At 49.0% G+C, this 18,102-nt stretch overlaps 1 pseudogene across 1 annotated transcript; it reads left to right on the top strand.

The window, feature by feature from the left end:
- The first annotated feature begins 13,842 nt into the window (after positions 1-13,842).
- Positions 13,843-16,857, top strand: LOC311173725 (alpha-1-acid glycoprotein-like; annotated as a pseudogene). Its single transcript has 6 exons — positions 13,843-13,955; positions 14,273-14,415; positions 14,616-14,686; positions 15,400-15,507; positions 15,652-15,755; positions 16,783-16,857. The product of its transcript is annotated as an alpha-1-acid glycoprotein-like (transcript).
- The last annotated feature ends 1,245 nt before the right edge of the window (positions 16,858-18,102 follow it).

The following is an 18,102-nucleotide window of genomic DNA, read 5'->3' on the forward strand; positions in this document are numbered from 1 at the left end:
GCACTGGGTTAGAACATCAGGGAATTTGGGGGTCATTCCCTGCACTTACCCCACTCTTTGTACCTCAGTTCTTTCCCTCAGATCTATCAACAAAGTCTACATTTTTCAAAGGCTGGTGGTCATTTGCTCATTCACTTATTCATTCGTGATGAAGCAGCCCCCAGCTGAGCCTTGGCCGATGATGGGATGAGAACCTTCCCCTGGCTGGGATGGAAGAGCCCCTTGTAACGCCCAGCACGTGGGTGGGCTGGATGATACACTTGTGCTGTGGGAGCCCAGCTGGACAAGGTTCCTTCTGCGGTGGGGAAATCTTAGAAGGCTTCCTGGAAGGGGCATCTAAATCAGTCTCCTAAGATTAGTGATGCTGGTGTGCATTGTTAGTTTAGCCCTTGAACCAACACAGTTTCTTTTCCCACAAAGCTGTGAAAAAGAATTTGCAGACAATTTAGATAAGCAGAGAAACAAACGTTAAGAAAGTCAATTTATTTAAAGCCCGAAAGCAAGGACTCCCAGGTACACTCTACTTGTGAAGGGCAAAAAACCGTTTCTTGGCCTGTGTCTAGGGGTATGCAAACCTTTTCTCTATTCTGACACCTCAGCATCCTACTTTGTGATTGACTCTTTCTCCGAGAGGCCCTACTCCTCCAGGCAGATGTGCCCGTTTTCCCAGCTCTTAGATTTTCTTTTTACCCCACCCCATCCAAGGTTTCTTAAAATTCACTGCCCTTATCTCAGAAATCTCTTCTCACTCACCCAAATTTCCAGCCTACACTGTCCCTGAAGCTGCTTCATTAACCAGAACATGCCCTGGGACTCATTAGGAGATTAATAATACCCGCTGTTCTTGCTATAAGCCAGGTATCTAAAGAAGAAGTTTGGGATCGAGGCAGACATAGAAGTTCAAGTTTGTGTGGCTAAGGGACAGCGAGAACTCAGGCACGTGGGCCATTCATGAGGGACCCTACTGCACGCCTCACCTTGGCCATCTGGCTGACGGGGAAGGCATGGCAGACAGGAGACTGCTGTGAGCACCTTGACAAGAGGCTGGTTTCTGGGCAGGGACACCAGGGCAATCTGGAGGACTCAGGACCTCGTTTCTTTATGAAGGGTTTTCGGGTGTCCACCAGGAAGGAGGGTAAAAGACCTAGGGGTGAGGTTGGCCCGAGAAACCAACTGACGGCCTGCAAATGGTTTTGGAACAATTGATATGAGCCATGTGAGGCAGGTCCTCAGAGAGACATAGGCAGAACTGAGCGCCTGAAGCCAGGGATCCAGCAAAGAAGGGGACCTCTTTCCAGACCCCGGGGTTTTGGGATTTGTGGCTGTGTGAGGGGAGCAGCACCACTGAGGTGAGAACAAACACATTAAGTGAATGTCGATACTTGGGCAGCCCACCGGTGAGCGGCCTGAGCCACTCAGAGTGACAGGATGATGACTGGCACCAGTGCCAGGTCCCGTGACTCACGTCAGCACCCTGTGTCTCCCCTCTAAGGGCCAGGCTGCCCAGACCCAACCCCAGCACCCTTTGCTCAAAGTGGGTGACTGCTCTGTGCAGGGGTAAGGAATACAAGGTACTCAGGCTGTTTTTCATCCCCCAGCAGCCTCTACAGCCGCCATCTGTGGCCTTGTTTTCCTTTCAGGTTGCATGACCTGCACATGATACCCTGTTAATGCAAAAAGCTCTTGGAGCACGAGCAGAGGCAGCAGCACCTATGGTTACCCACACCCAGGACAGGCTGAGCAGCGGAGGGCACGGGGTGTGTTCCAATGTAAAATCAGACACCTGGGCCAAGAGGGAGAGAGATAAAAGGGGAGATTTAGCAGGGGCTCAGTTGCTACCTCTCTGCCTACCTCTCTGGTTCCTTGCTTCAGCGTTAAGGGCCTGTCAAATCTCCCGAGGGCTCCAAAATTCTCTTTTCATCTGCTGAATCAGCAATGAATCTACCCCACCAAGGCATTGGGTCTCCTTCCTGAAACTGGGGGCCATGCTGGGCCTCATCTCAGTTCCCCATCCTGACACCCCCAGAATCTGAGCTGAGCCTCTCACTCCCAGAGAAGGGGCGGCACCAGGAGTTTCCTACCAGGAATCATCCTCCCTCAGGGTTACTTTAGCAGCTGCCCTTTGCAACACCGAGAAATACCAGCTGAAAAGTGTCCTGGGGGCCTGGGCAAAGTGAGCGGGCATATTAGAAGAAGAGCACATGGAAGATTCAAGTTGGGGTGAAAAACGTCATGGAGCTTTGGGAAGAGAAACAAAGAAAAAGGAGTTTGGGAAAAAAACGTCATGGAAGCTTAGGAAGGGAACAAAAGAAAAAAGTGAGCGAGAAAAATCTTCCTGGAGGTTTAGGAAGAGAAACCTGGAACAAGAAGATGGGCTGCCAGGCTTCCTTTGTGAATACTCTCATCCCCTACACCTCTGGCCTGTACCCCAGTTCTTGTATGCATAAATCGTTAAAAAAAACCGCACGGTTGAGATGCCATGTGGAGTTCTGGAAGACATTCCTGTCAATAAGACCCATACCCCCAGGACTAAGGTGTGGGCTGTGGGGAGCACATGGGGTCTAGTGTCCGGTAAAGGCAACTGTTTGCTGGAAAATGAGACCTAGAGAGTCCAGCCTTGCAGTTCTGCAAACACCCACTTGCTGTTTCTCATGTCTCTGGCCTCAACACAAAGGGGCTCAGGCAGCTCCTCAGTGCAAAGGGTTAAGTTCTGAGAAGATAGGCAGGAGAAAGATGCTGGAGAAAGAAGCCATCAGAGGGAGGCAGGCTGGGTCTGGAAAATTGCCCCAACAGCTCCCCCAGGAGAGGGTTTGGCTCTACATCCACCTTCTACCTGACAGGTGATTTAGAAACCAAAGTCCTTGACACATGCCACAGGTGCACACGGCTTCGGGAATGATTTTTTGTAGCTTTTCATTTCAGATCAACATTCACCTTCCTTCATTTGCCCTCATAGTGAAAATAGAACTTTAAATGCTTCAACCATACAGACATCACTGACTGTAGCGGCAGGAATGGCCACGGGGCAGGATCTCTATGATCCCAGCCAACAGGGTAAAGGAGGAGTCCTGGAGCTCTCCTTGGCTTTCAGGCTTTTTTTGGCATTTACCAGATACACAGCAGGCAGGGTGCTGGAGGGCCGGAAGGCTGGCAGGCCTCTCGCTCCCAGCAAGTTTTAACACTTCCTGGGCTCTCTGGGGTTCTCTGGTGACCACGTTCTCTGGTGGCCTTGATTTCTCTGCTGCTCTCGTGGTTCTTCTTGCATCCCCATGATGCTGCCCTTATAAGCCCAGTCTTAGCCACGGTGAATCCCATCTACCTATGCCCACACCCTACTCCAGGTACCCGCCATCAGGCATGCATTCAGGATCAGGATCCTTTCTCAATCCTAATGGTGAGGGGCCAGGAAAGCCTGACTTTTTTACTTACCCTACACTGATGCACAGACATTCTAAAAATGCTGAAGTCCGTGCTCTCAGGGCTTGGGGAGCAGGAGAAGGCTGGCCTGGTGGCCACGGATTGGGGTGGCAGGTAGCTGGTCACTCACCAGAACCACAGGGTTCCCAGGAACAGGCCTGGGAGCTCAGGATGAGGTCCTGAGAGGGACGGTGGGGTCTTCATCCCAGCAGACCCATGAGGAAGGCTCTCTCACAATGCAGAAGCTGGGAGCATGTCATCCTCAGGCCCGAAACCCCAGTGGTCTCAAACTGTCACAGAGCAACTCTGATATAAAACGGGTTGCCTGATTGTGGGTCCTCACCAGTGCCCTTAAAGAGGGCTTATGATGCCAAACTGCAGACACACACAAAAGAATCATAAAAGGTTTATTTACAAGGGAAGGAGAAATGGGGAATTGAATAACTCAGGGAGAAAAAGAGCTCCGTCTTTTTCGTAAGTTCGTAAATGCATCCTACCGGTTCCAATGACCTGGAATCCCAATGACCCGCCGAGCTGGGGACAAGCTAGCACGCCAGGGCTGGGGCGACCCCCGGCCACATGGCCAGTTAACCTAGTTGCTTCACTCCGCCCTCAGGTCCTCCCAACCCTCCCTTCTGAGATCAGGGGATGTGTAGTTCGCAGTGTCTTGATGGAGCGCGGGTGGAGTCCACAAAGCCTGTACGGAGTTAGCTCAGGGCACCCTTTCCCCTAACAACAACGGCCTACAGACCAGCATCTCCAGGAGAACGTTCCCACCGCAGAGATGCGAACCCTGGAGTGGCTGGTCATAGGCAGGGGTTCGCTTTGTGCCAGAGACCCTGTTCTTTCCCTTCTTTCTGGCCTCCTCAGGAGGCTCCCAGACCAGGTAAACTTGCTTTAAAAAAAAAAAAATCTGTCCATCTGGACATAAAATACACATTATTAGCAGGAATGGCTGTGCAAGTGGTCTAGAAAAGCCTCCCAGACACTGTGTGAGGACAAAAGGCGCCCCCGTCCCGGCACCCCTCCAGGCGCTGTCCCTGGGAAGTTACTTCCCTTGATAACTAGATGTCCCTCCATTAAGAAAGTCGAAACCAGGCAGGACACCCTCTTCCCATGAGGGTCCTGTGGGGGCTTTCAGGAGAGGCTGAGGCCAGTGCCCTGCCTGGGCAACAGCAGTGGGGGGTGTCCTCCTGCTAGCCTGCCCTCCTGCCTGGTACCTGGGCTTCTGGCCGCCCTCTGAGGCTGCCCACTCTGACTCTGTGGATCAGAAGGGGCAGGAGCCCTGCAGGCTGCGGGGGTCCCACAGGTGTGCACACATGGAGAGGCTCATCTTTGAGGTAGAACTGATGCTCTCAGCAACCTGCACTGCTTGGCTCAGGGCCTTGTTGAGCTCCCTCAGGTCCTCCAGGTACTCATTCGGGACAGCAGGTGGCAGCACAGGCCCGTCAGCTTACAGGCACTGCCTCAGACACTGAGCATGCTCAGTCCTATCAATGGGCAGCTGGAGGAACTTCAGGGCATTATGCCCCAAGTCAAGCAGCATTTGGCGCATCTGGGTTCCTGGCTGCATTCTGTGTACTAAAGGCTTTCCATGCACTGTTCCCTTACTCTTTACCACACCCATTTCCCAGAGGGAAACACAAGCACAGAGGAGCACGGTGACCTGGCCAGGTTACGAGGCTACCTCAGGCAGGTCTGGGACACCAAAGCCCAGGGCTTTCCCCTCAGTACAGCCACTGCTGGAGACAGCCATCTGGTAAATTTTGTCCCTAGATCTGAGCCCAGAGGGATATGGACTAACCTCAGAAGCAGTAAATGATCCCATGGCCAGTGTGGACACTGAGCTTTATCCTGGGTCACTGAATTCCAGCCTTGCTCCCCTAACCCTGGCCCTGAGAGGAGCACAGGCAAGAGTCTCCACCCACCTCAGATGCCTGTGCTTGCAGGAGCAGCTCCTGCCTGCTGGGGAGGAAGGCTCCTAACCACCTGCCTGGACTCAACTGGGAAGGCAGCCCCCAACCGTGAGTGGGTGGCGCCTGGTACTCCTGGTGCCACCAGTGCTGCCCACAGAGACTCTGGCCTAGAAGCCAGACACAGGCTCTGACAGTGCCGCTGAGAGCTGTTATCCAGTGACAGCACTCTCTGCAAAGTCCACATGTGTCTCACCTGGTTCTACCACGTGCCTCATTTAATTCTCACAACTGGGCTGGTGAAGACTGTTGCCCCACCTAACAGATGGGGAATGTGAGACTTAGCAAGATTTGTACCCAGGCCACACCGCCAGCAAGTGGCAGACAGGAGTCCAATGCAGCTGTGACACCCGAGCCCCTCTGCCTCGATGGCGGTGTCTGTTCTGTCTGCATGATGTCACATCCAAATCCATGTAAAAAATGCTCCTCATAACTATCAACTATCAAAACCAAGGAAAGTTTGAGAAGCTGGCACAGCCCAGGGGAGCTGAGGGGATATGCCCAGTAAACATCAGGGGTCCTGGATGGGATCCTGGAAAAGAAAAGGGACTTCATGTAAGAACCATATAAACCTGAATGCACTAGGACCCTGGTTCATAATGATGCAGCGATCGTGGTTCACTGACCAGAAATGCACCATAACAATGTCTGATGTTAAAAGTTGGGGAAAACAATCGCATGCATGCACGCATGGGGATACACAGGAACTCTGTACTGTCTGCCTAATTTCACTATAAATCTTAAACTATTCTTTAAAAAAAGCCCATTAAAAAGCAAGTATATATTACTAGGTTGCCGAGATACCCACAAAGAAATGGATGATGGTTTGGGATCTAGATCTCCTGAGGCTGACCTCCCAGAGGACAGGGCCCTGCCAGCTGGTTCACAGCTAGACTGAGCACTCTCCCTGACACATGGAACATTTAGGGTTTGTTGGGAGACCACTCGAGTGTCAGGCTTGAAGTGCTCATTATCACAAGGGGGAAACATGGGAGTACACGGTGCCTGGATTCTCAGCTGCCTGACACAGGCCTGAATGCTAAGTATCAAGCAATTAAGATGGAGTGGCTGGGAGGCCAGAATGAAGGTTCTTACCCGGTGGCTGATGGGTAGGGCATGACAGGAACTGAGGAGACACAGGCAAAGGCAGAGAGGCTGGTACCGAGGGCGCAGCTGCCAGTTCCCACAGTCCAGGGGCTGGCCAGTCTGGTGACCCCACCTGCTTGTTCCTCCTCTTGGGGCTGGACATTGAAGATATGTCTTTTTCTCATGGTGGTCTTCTCTGTCCCTGCCAGGGAGGGACACCAGAGTGACCACATGGGAAGATGCAGCAAAGAAGAGGAGCCCCCACCCCGCCTCACCTCCCTGTTACAGCTAGACACGCCGGCATGTGGAGGGTATTTAAGAAACTTTCCTGTTGGCTCTGTTCAGGCTGGTTGGACCTGCCCAGGCCCTGAACTCTGCATTCCAGACTGCTCAGGGAAGAACCGAGTCTGTACCTACTAGAGGTGGCTGAGTCCTTGCTGGCTCCCTCTGAGTTGGACCCACCTAAACCACACAGAGGACATTGCAGGGTATCAGTGAGAGTTGGTTCCAGAGGGTCCATGGGGCAGCACCCACTGGAAGAGGAGAGGGAGATGTCAGAAGAGAACTGTCTAAATCTCTGCAGTCCTCTGAGCAGGAAAACTTGAAGCTCCAGGAGTTTGAGGGATTTCCTGGATTTCGGAGCTGGGGAGCTGCCGTCCTCTGGCTCTGGCCATTGCTCCACAGGGAGACAAGCCCCTTCCCAGGTGGGAGTGGCCCCCATGCCCCTGCTCTGGGCCCCAGGAGTTCCTCAGAGCCTAGGGAAGCGGGAGGAGGGTCGGCATCCTTCTTGTCTTCCTGCACAAATCCTCAGCACCACATCTGGGTGAGTTCCAGGCGGATCTGCTGCTTCAGGCCTCAGCTTGGACACCACTTCCTCTGGAAACCTCCTATCTCACCCTCCCTCACCCTCGGCTGAGTTAGGTGCTGCCAGTCCTGCTCTGTGCTTCTGTCTCAGCTGGGCCACTCTGCCTTGTCACTGTAGCTGAGAGGTACTTCGGGACAGGCCCAGTATGGGGAAGGGCTGGCTGCCTGGATAGATGGATGTTGGGACTCAAGGCAAGACAGAATGACACAGTGGTCAGGAGCCAGGGCTCTGGAGCAAAGACCTCAGATCCAGTCCTGGCTCTGTCACTTTATGCCCCTTAGGCATAAAATAGGCAAAACAGTAAAATGGGTAAAAGCTACTTCAGAGTTGTGCAGACTGATGTCTGTAAAACCCTTCGCATGATGCTGTGTATACAGTAAGGGATTAATAAATGATGGTTCGTCATCACTGCTTGAAATGTCCTCAGATCACCTTACAACTTCCATTAAATTTGGAGCCTCAGGAAAATATATAAGCAATAGAGGCTCACATCAAGAAACAAGAAAGAACTCAGGGAAACATCCTAATCTCAAAGCTCGAAGAATTAGAAAACAGAACAACCATAAAACCCCAAAACCAGCAGAAGAAATAATAAAAATCAAAGCAGAAATAAGTGAAATCGAAACTAAGAAAAAATCCAAAAGATCAACAAACCAAAAGCTGGTTCTTTGAAAAAAATAAAATAGACAAACCCCGGGCCAGACTCACAAAGGAAAAATGGGAGAAACCACAAATAAATAGGATCACAATGAAAGAGGAGCAATCACAACACACATAGCAGAAATCAAAAGAATAATCAGAAACTACTATGAGCAGTTATATGCAAACAAGTTCAGCAATCTAGAGGGATGGACAAATTCCTACAACTCTACAATCAACCAAAGCCAGATAGAAGAAATAGAACCCCTAAACAGCCCAATTACAATCAGCGAAATTGAAATGGTAATCAAAGACCTCCCCAAAAATGTAAAGGACCTAAACAAAGAAAACTATAAAACACTGTTAAAAGAAATAGAAGAAGACTCAAAGAAATGGAAAGACATCCCCTGCTCATGGATTGGAAAAATTCACATTATTAAAATGGCCATCCTCCCAAAAGCAATATAAAGATTCAATGCTATTCCAATAAAAATTTCAATGACATTCTTCAAAGAAATAGAAAAATTATTGATGAAATTCATATGGAATCAACAAAAACCCCAAATAGCCAAAGCTCTCTTGAAAAAAAAAGGAAGGGAATGGAGGCATCACACTCCCAAACTTCAAACTATACTACAAGCCATAATATCAAAACTGCATGGTATTGGAACAAGAACAGACATATGGAGCAACGGAACCAAAAGAAAATCCAGAAATAAACCCACAGATTTATGGTCAACTAATCTTTGACAAAGGAGCAAAGAATATGCACTGGGGCAAAGAAAGTTTGTTCAATAAATGGTTCTGGGAAAACTGGGTCGCTACATGCAAAAGAATGAAGCTTGACCACTACCTGACACCATACACAAAAATCAACTCAAAATGGATTAAAGAACTACACATAAGACCTGAAACCGTAAAATACATAGAAGGAAATATATGTGAAATGCTACATGACATGCACCTCAAAGATATCTTTACAGACACATCACCCAAAGCAGTGATAGTGAAGGCAAAGATAAACATCTGGGACTACATCAAATTAAAGAGCTTCTGCACAGCAAAAGAGACAATAACCAAAACAAAGAGAAACCCCACCAACTGGGAGAAAAGTTTTTCACACAACACTAATGATAAAGGGCTGACCACAATAATCTACAAAGAGCTGATGAGTCTCAACAAAACAAAGAAAATAATCCAGTCAATAAATGGGCAGAAGCACTAAAAAGAAACTTCTCCAAAGAGGAAATGCAAATGGTGGACAGGCATATGAAAAAATATTCATATCACTATTAATCAGGGAAATGCAAATCAAAACTACCATGAGATACCATCTGACACCAGTGAGAATGGCACATGTTAAAAAAACTAGCAACAACAAATGTTGGCGAGGTTGTGGAGAAAAAGGAACTCTCCTGCACTGCTGGTGGAAGTGCAAACTTGTCCAACCACTACGGAGAGCTGTGTGGAGATTTCTTGACCTACTAAACAAAGAGCTTCTGTATGATCCAGCAATTCCACTCCTAGGTATTGACCCAAATGACACAGAAACAGTAATTCCAAAGGGTACCTGCACCCCTATGTTTACAGCAGCACTGTTTACAATAGCTAAGCTATGGAAACAACCCAAATGCCAAAAAACATGACTGGATCAAGATGTATGGTACATATATACAATGGAATTTCACTCAGCAATCAAAAAAGATAAACACTTGCAGTTTGCAGCAACATGGATGGAGCTAGAAGGGATCATGCTCAGTGAAATAAGTCAGAAAGAAAAAGAAAAATACTGGATGGTCTCACTCATAGCAGGATTTAGAAAACCTAAGAGACCAGGAAAAGGACTAATCAAAACAAAGTAAAAATCAAAATCAACAAGTAACTACAAACAAGAGACACACTATGGGGGGGCGGGGGGCGTAGTGTCATGGATAGGAAGGACTAGAGTCAAAATAAGCGGGGCTGGGGGAGCGGGATAGTGCAATTGTATGGGGAATATATCCAAAATGAAAATGCAAACATTATGCAAAGATGAAAAATGATGTAAGAATTATATAAAATAAAATATTTTTTAGAAAAAAAATCTTCTAGGGGAGAAAAAAAGAAAAAAAAACCATAAATAATAACCAAAACCTGAAGGATTTACAAATGAATTCTTCCAAACATTCTGAAATGAATTAGTGCCTATCCTTCACAAACTCTTTCAAAAAATTGAGAAGGAAGGGATAATACCAAACATGTTCTATGAAGCCAGAAAACGTTCTGTTCTGACCCTCAGGGCTCTGTGCTTGCCCTATGACTCATTACTACACAAAAGACAAGTAGAGATCACAAGGATTTTAGTAGCTGTGCGTGGGCAAACAAGAACTGAGGTCAAGGCCTCCCGGGTGGCGCAAGTGGTTAAGATGCAGCACTATGAAACTATCTTCAGCCTCCGCAGTACGAGTTTGATCCCCTGTCAGGGAGCTACCCTCTTGGTTCAGCAGAGCTCTCCTGTATTTCAGTCAATCTGCCTGTTCTGTTCCCCACTCTGTCTTTATTGAATCCTCTCACCCCCCACACCTCTGGTCTGTACCCCAGTTCTTGTATGCATAAATAAATAACTCTTAAAAGAAAGGACTGGAGATCAAACATATTTCTTTTTCTTTTTTTTAAAGACATAAAAACAAGTTTATTGTCAGATAACAACAGGACAGCTCTCTGGACAGAGAGAGGTCCCAAATATATTTCTAATCACACTACATACCCTGAGGGGTCACTTCTGGAGGCCTGCAGGTTAGGCCAGAGCTAGAGGCTCTGGACAAAAGAAGTTGAGTCCTGCTCTGGGTCGGCCCAAGACCCACTCAGGCTCCCCTAGCATCTCTACCCATGAGCAAATGGAGGCGCACAGACCAGGGCTCAACAACCGGGGCGTAGTCATCAAAAGCACTTAAATAAAGCCGACTTGAACATTTTTAGTTCTGGATTTATTTAATGAATTCAAGCTTGTTCAAATATTTCATAAATGGAAAACCCTTCCTAATGTGAGCAGTCAAGCTCTAGCTGCCAACGTCAAGAGTCAAGACTGTCCACCGATCTGTCTTCATCTACCTCCCTACACATTAGAGTGCTCAGAATGACTAAGTGGCCAAATGTTCCTCAGCGATCATGTGTAACACTTGCAAACACTGCCTATGTCTAACTGGGGAGATCCTCCCCAATCCTGTATTGTAAGAAAGTGGACTTTTGGCATGATTGTAAAACAAGGGTTAATATTGCAAGAGTTTGTTGTCTGTTGAGAGAGTGGATGAGAACATTAGTCTTTCCTCTTACCTCTAAATCTCCACAAATCCTCCCTGACCTCTAAAACAGTGTCCACCTCCTGTATCAGCGGTAGGGAACCCACAGAGCCCCAGGACACTTGATACAGCGGTTTGTTGTTTCAGGGGTAAAGTGGACGATGTGAGACATGGTTCTCCAGGGGTCTGAATGGTGTTAGTGGTGAGAAAGCATGTTTAAGGTTTTGGGTCACTTAGCACCAGATCCCAAGTGGCAGAAGTGCTTACGTGTTATTTAATAAACTGTGTGTGGGTGTGTGTGTTGTTGGGGTGAAGGGAGCGATCCCTACTCAAACTCTGGGCTCTGAGCACAAACCCCACTTGACACAGCACAATGGTGGCGCTGTTACCACGTAACACTCAGCCTCTCCTTGCATACACAGTGCCTTGCATCTACCTCTACCCCCGATCAGTTTGCACCAGGACCACGCAAGGGCTTCCATCTGTCTCTCAAATCCATACTCCTATTTCTACCTTCTCTTATCCTCACTGCAGACTTGGAGCCAAGCATATGCTTCCCCTCGTACCCTACTTAAAACCTCCCCATTTCTCCTCATACACCCAGAGTCCACTGACACCTCTTCAGCCTGGCACAGATGCTCTGCAGGCTTCAATTCCACCAACCTCTCCAGCCTCAATCTGGGTTGCTCCAGTCACCTCAGACACCATCACACACTCCAGCTACAGACCTTCCAAGTCCTTCAGCACCTCTCGCTCATTTGCAATCTTTCCTCTAAAAAGGCCGTGATCATTTCTTCAAGTATCAAGTTAGAGCAACAGAAATCCAAAAAACTATTGGAGCTTGCGAAAATAATGAAAAAAATAAGAAAAATTCTACTGTTGACAAGGGTGTGTAGAAAGAGACTTATTTGAACACCGGCAAATTTGTGCAACCTCAAAAATCATTATTATTGATTTGTCAAGTTTTGTTTTGTATGTTTTGGAAAGAGGTTTTTTTTAGTCAAATTCATTGAGGCATAAAATAAAATGTGCACATCTGAAGTTTACAGTTCATTGAATCTTCACCAATGGACATACAGGTGTGAATGCCATCATAAAGAAAATATAGAACATTGCCGTCTACTGCAGAAAGTTCCTTTGTGCCTTTTGCAATCAAATTGCTCTCCTCGCCCTAGGCAACCTCTGACATTATTTCTACATTATGGATGAATTTGGACAATTCTATCACTTCATGTAAATGGAATCATATAGTATGAGCAGACTGACTTCTGCTCAGCGTGTTTTTAAGATTTATTCATGTTGTTACCTGCATCTCTGTCATTCATTCCGTATCATTGCTCAGTAATATTCCATTGAATGCAATACCACCACATGCTTTCCCCTTTTCTTCCTGGTGGATGGATATTTGAATGGTTTCTAGGTTTCTGCTATTTTGAGAATGGCTCAAGTTTTTTGTTAGACATATACTTTTCTTTTTCTTCACAATTTTCGCAAGCAATGTGGTCACTCTCTGGCATGAGACTTCAATGGGGGCTATCACAGTATAAAACACTAGAGACAACTGTAGCTGAATAAAGCTGGAAAAGTAAAATAAAAAGCTATAGAGGACAGAATGAAGTAGGGTAGAATTTTGGACATTAATGAGAGGCTACAAATCCATTAAAATGATAACTACCAACTAGGCTGAACTGTGAGAAATTATTCAAAACATGATGCAATAAATAAGACTACACTATGGTCGGCATGCCATGAAAATGTGTTCTGAAAGCATTTATTTGGATGCATAAAGATTTGACCCTCCCCCTGTGGTGTAGAAATACAAATGGGCAGTGGAATTATTGATCCAAGTAGTTACTGAATACCCACCATGTGCCGGGCACTGTTCCAGGATTGGGAACACATTGGGAAGAAGACAGACAAGCTCCCCACTCGCATGCTGGGGGTGGAGACACAAGGTTTTAATGTCCTGTTTAGATGTAGGGAGATGGTTCCAGTGATACATTTACTAGACATAGACGTACAACTGAGATGCTCTCCTCTTTCGGAAATGTCCCTGCCTGCAGGGCTAGCTGAGACCCCGATGAACTATGGCTCTTCCACGGTTGTTGCACACTAAGTTGGAGTAGAATCCATATTTGCCCTCACCCTCCAAATCTCCCCTAGCCCACACCCCACATGATACCGCACTAGCCTGGGAACTAAGGTGACTTCAACTTTTGATTGGTGGCTCTACCTGCTCAGGTGTTGGTACATTGGAACAGGAAGTGGATGAAAACCTACACAATTGCCTCACATCCCCTGGTTGAAATCCAGACATGTTAATTGATACCCTCCAGTCCACGCCCACCTTGGCTCTGAATAGCCAGACCTTTGTGCCCAGACACCCCTCCAGGTCAAGGGTCCAAATTACACTTGGACTGTGGATTTTGAGGGAAGGAGAAAAGATTTTGTACAAGGTATTTTCCAAACTCTCCCTGGCACGTGTCCCAGTCAGGACCCTAGATTCCGCCCACAGCTTCGTAAAAAAGTCCCTGCATCCTCCAGCCGCCAGTGCTGCCTAGCTGCAGGTGCCTCTGATATCAGCATGGCGCTGCCCTGGGCCCTCGCCTTCCTGAGCCTCCTTCCTCTGCTGAGTGCCCAGAGCCAGAATGTGCCAACTTCATGGCGAAGCCCATCACCAATGTCACTTTGGACTGGGTGAGTGCCTGCGCACCATTTGGTGATGGTCCTTGGTCCTGGGGTGCATTTCTGATCCACCAGGTAGAAGTTAGAGGCAATTCATGACCCCCAAAGTCAGGAGCCCCATTGCAATTTCTTAGGGAACACTGAGCTAAGCACAGAGGGGTCACCCGGGCTGAGTGGGTGGTGTTGCATGGAGCGAGCTCTTGGATAGTCCCTCCTCACCTGGAGCCCAGTCTTCCTGTTTGCAAATGGAGGGAGATCAGCCCAAGACTCGCCACAGCTGAGCATCCAGGACTCAGCTCCAGCCTCCATCACTCCTAACTTCTCCCCAGCTCTCTGGCAAGTGGTTCTATGTTTCCGGGATCTTCCGACACCTTGGCAACAATCAATCGGCTAGAAGTGTCCACTCGGCCTTCGCCTACTTTGCCCCCAACCAGACGGAGGACAAGATATATTTCAGAGTGTACTGGACCGTGTAAGACTCCCGCACTCCCCGCTTCCAGTCCCTGTTGCTGGATTGTGTGGATCCTTCCTCTTCCTGGTCTCGGCCTCCACATCCATGGCAGGGGAAGGGATGACTGTAATGGCCACCTGACTCTTTCCGAATGTCTGCTGGGCGATGGCCCTCTTCTCCCTGACTGTCTTACTGCTTTTCTCCCCGGCTGTCTGGTCTAGTGGGGACCGCTGCATTTACAACAGTACTCACTTGTTGGTCCACCGGAAGAATGGGACAATGGTCACCAAAGGTAAGGAGGAGGAGGGTAGAGGGTAGAGGTGGTTAGGAGGGAGGGTGGACTAGTCTAAAGGAGGGATGCAGAGACACAGGACAGGGCTTTGGGCACAGAGAACACAGGACAGACGCTCATGCTGCACACAGATGCTCAGTAATAACTGCACGTTTTGAACTCTTGCTGTGTGCCAGGCGCTGCTGAAATGCTTCACAGCAATGAACCCACTGAATTCTCACCTCTAGCCCTAGGAGAACATTACAGTGATCTGAAGAGGAATTGGGGAAACAGAGACCTCAAGTGGTTTCCCCTGCGCCACACACCTGCAATTAGGGCCAGGACTCAAATCCAGGGCTGACTCCAGACCTGCCTGTCTCTCAACTGCTTTCCCCTTTGGGAGCTAAGGGTGGTGACTTCACCCAGCCCCACTATCACCACCAGAGGGCACCCAGTGGGAGCACAGGAATGCTGACTCCACTGGTAGACCTCAGGCTCCTGCTGGGCCTCACCTCCTCTGTAGATGGCAGAGGGCCCTGACAGCTGGTCTCTGCGAGGATCCATACTACTCAAAATGGTCAGGACAGGCCTGGCATGCAGTAGGAGCTGGTCCATGTTGTCCTGGCCTTCAACGATGGAGTCTGTGTACCCTGGCACCCCCAGTGTCCTTGCCTGTGATACATGAAGCACACTGACCCCTGGCCCTCATCTTACCCAGAGGTTTTCTCCTCCAGAAAATGACACAGAATATCACGCCCACCTGCTGCTCAGCAAGAACCCCAGGACCTTCATGTTTTCCTTCTTTCCAGAGGACAAGCAGAAAATGGGAATTGCCATCTATTGTACGTACCCCAAGATCTCATCGCACCCTGGCCTTGCTCCACTAATCATCTCCTCCTGGGGTGGCCCTCAGAACCCCAAACCTCCCTGGTACCCTGTCCGCAGGATCCCAGCAGCCTCAGCCAGCTCGTTGCTCCTTCCTGCAGCTGACAAGCCCCAGTTGAGTGAGGAGCAGCTGAATGAGTTCCATGAAGTCACGGAGTGCATGGGCATGCACAAGTCGGAGATCATTCCTCCAGATGAGAAAAAGGTGAGTGCAAGGAGCGCTGACAGTGCTGCCCGGGACATCCCCAGAGGCCCAGAGAGGAAAGCTGGCCGCCAGGGCTGCGCAGCAAGACCGATGTCCTGCTCTGAAGCACCGTCCTTGCTGCAGGGAGAGCTGAGATTCGCAGAGGCCACGGGGTGGACCAGAATCCAGGAGGGAGAAGGCAGTGGGAATCAGGAAAAATGCTGGATGAGGTGGGGAATGTTGAGAGGCCACCAAGAGGCGGCAGCACAGCCAAGGAGCTGCAGTGGGAATTTGGGGAAGAGACTCACACAGGGAATTCTCACTGATGACTGCTGCCACGCCCAGGTTTCTCATACTCCTACCGAGAGAATGGATACTGGGGTTTTTCAAAGTGCAGCAAATCCAGGTATAGTGCAGCAAATCCATCCCATCTGTATTACAGTCTCCCTAACACTTTCTTTAAACCTGTGGAAGGATTTCCTTGCTGCTATTTGATGCAATACTCTGAAATCACAGCTCTGATAAAGTGGTTACACTTACATGGAATTGCTTCATGATTATGAAAATGAGAAGAGCTTCCTCAGCTTTGCCCCTAAGGTCATCTCCCTTGACTGCCGTGGCACCCCTCATCTCCTTGCTCCCAGGAACCCATGGAAAGGCTTATGAACCCAGGCCCTGGAGTTGGTTCGCCTGGCCTGCAGCCTGCCCCTCCACCCACTGGCTGGGAGCCTAGGACAGGCCACGTGGCTGCCCCAACCCTCCATTGCACCATCTGCAAAATGGGGACGTTGTGAGGGATTCGGGAGACAGGGCGAAATGCTTGGCAGTTACATGCTCAGGAAGTGCCAGCCTTTCTCCCCCATTGTGGAGGTGAAGAAGCAGAGGCTCAGAGAGGGAAAGTGACTCACTCCAGGTCACACAGCAAGGAAGCAGCCAATCCTGGGCTGCCGTCCTGGATGGCCAGTGCCATTGTGCTGCGGTCAGTCCACTCCTGCCAGAAGCCCCTCGCCTCCCACCTATGGTGTTTCCTTCTCCCACTACCTTCTAGGATCAGTGTGGGCCGCTGGAGAAGCAGCACGAGGAAGAGAGGAAGAAGGAGCAGGAGGGGGCCAAAGAAGAGTGAGCACTGGGTTAGAACATCAGGGAATTTGGGGTTCATTCTCAGCCCCTTGCCCCACTCTTTGTACCTCAGTTCTTTCCCTCAGATGTATTAATAAAGTCTACATTTGGCGAAGGCAGGCGGTCCTTTGCTCATTCACTTATTCATTAATGATGAAGCAGCCCCCAGCTGAGCCTTTTCCGGTCATGGGATGAGACCCTTCCCCTGCTGGGATGGAAGAGACTCTTGTAACACCCAGCACATGGGTGGGCTGGATGATACACTTGTGCTGTGGGAGCCCAGCTGGAGTAGGTTCCTTCTGTGCTGGGGAAATCTTAGAAGGCTTCCTGGAAGGGACATCTTAATCGGTCACCTAAGATTATTGGTGCTGGTGTGCTTTGTTACTTTAGCCCTTGAACCAACACAGGTTCTTTTCCCACAAAGCTGTGAAAAAGAATTTGCAGACAATTTAGGTAAGCAGAGAAACTTTAAGAAAGTCAATTTATTTAAAGCCCGATAGCAAGGACTCCCAGGTACACTGTACTTTGAGGAGCAAAAAACCTTTTGTTGGCCTGTGTCTAGGGGTATTCAAACCTTTTCTCTATTCTGACACCTCAGCATCCTACTTTGTGATTGACTCTTTCTCCGAGAGTCCCTACTCCTCCAGGCAGATGTGCCCGTTTTCCCAGCTCTTAGATTTTCTTTTTACCCCACCCCATCCAAGGTTTCTTAAAATTCACTGCCCTTATCTCAGAAGTCTCTTCTCACTCTCCCGAAGTTCCAGCCTACACTGTCCCTGAAGCTGCTTCATTAACCCGAACATGCCCTGAGACTCATTAGGAGATTAATAATACCCGCTCTTCTTGCTATAAGCCAGGTATCTATAAGAAGAAGTTTAGGGATCGAGGCAGACATAGAAGTTCAAGTTTGTGTGGCTAAGGGACTGCGAGAACTCAGGCACGTGGGCCATTCATGAGGGACCCTACTCCACGCCTCTCCTTGGCCATCTGGCTGGCGGGGAAGGCATGGCGGACAGGAGGCTGCTGTGAGCACCTTGACAAGATTCTGGTGTCTGGGCCGGGACACCAGGGTAATCGGGTGACTCGGGACTTCGTTTCTCTATGAAGGGTTTTCGGGTGTCCACCAGGAAGGAGGTAAGAGACCTAGGGGTGAGGTTGGCCCGAGAGACCAGCTGACGGCCTACAAATCAGTTTGGAACCATTGATGTTATCCATGTGAGGCAGGTCCTCAGAGAGGCATATCAGAACT

This window comes from Talpa europaea (assembly GCF_964194135.1).
Source record: "Talpa europaea genome assembly, chromosome: 7".
NCBI classification, from domain to species: domain Eukaryota; kingdom Metazoa; phylum Chordata; class Mammalia; order Eulipotyphla; family Talpidae; genus Talpa; species Talpa europaea.